Raw genomic sequence first — 957 nt, 5'->3', positions numbered from 1 at the left:
ACAACATAGGGTGCTCGTCATAGATTTTCGCGTTGAGCAAAAGTTGAGGAAAAGACATCATACGAAGAACCCAAGGACGAGGTGGTGGCGGATGAAAGGTGAGGAACAAAGAAGCTTCCTAAGACGGGTAGGAAAAGAGGCAAGGTGGGATGGGAATGGAAGCGCGGAAGAGATGTGGAGGGAGATGGCAGAAGTTATTAGAAGAACAGCAAAAGAAAGTTTTGGTGAATCTAAAGGAATAGGACCAAGAGACAAGGAGTCCTGGTGGTGGAATGTGAGTATACAAGAAAAGATAAAGATAAAAAGGGAATGCTTTAAAGAGTGGTCTTTATGCCGCAATGCAGATAACTGGGAAAAATATAAGGCGGCTAAGAAAGAGACAAAAGTGGCTGTAAGTGAAGCAAGAACAAGAGCATATGAGGGTCTCTACCAGTCTTTGGACACGAAAGAAGGAGAAAAATGTATATATAGAATTGCAAAGAGCCGGGAAAGAAGAACGAGAGATTTGGATCAGGTTAAGTGCATAAAGGATAAGGATGGAGAGGTGTTGGCTCAAGAGGAAAAGATTAATGAAAGGTGGAAGAGCTACTTCTACGAGTTATTTAATGAGGGACAGAAGACTCTTCCGAGCCTTGGGCGATTATGCACAAGGGAAGAAGATCAAAACTTTGACTACTATCGAAGGATTCGAGACTTCGAGGTAAAAGAGGCTCTAAAGCAGTTGAAAAATGGCAGGGCTGTAGGAGCTGATAATATCTTGATTGAGGTTTGGAAGGGCCTTGGTGGAAAAGGCATAACTGGTTAACCAATATTTTTAATGAGATTTTAATGTCAAAGAAGATGCCTGATGAGTGGAGAAAGAGCACCTTGGTACCCATCTACAAGAATAAGGGAGATATACAAAGCTGCGGAAACTATAGAGGGATTAAGCTTATGAGTCATACTATGAAGTTATGG

This window comes from Arachis duranensis, chromosome 6 (genome assembly GCF_000817695.3).
Source record: "Arachis duranensis cultivar V14167 chromosome 6, aradu.V14167.gnm2.J7QH, whole genome shotgun sequence".
In the NCBI taxonomy this organism is placed as follows: Eukaryota; Viridiplantae; Streptophyta; class Magnoliopsida; order Fabales; family Fabaceae; genus Arachis; species Arachis duranensis.
Note: the sequence above shows the minus strand (reverse complement) of the source record.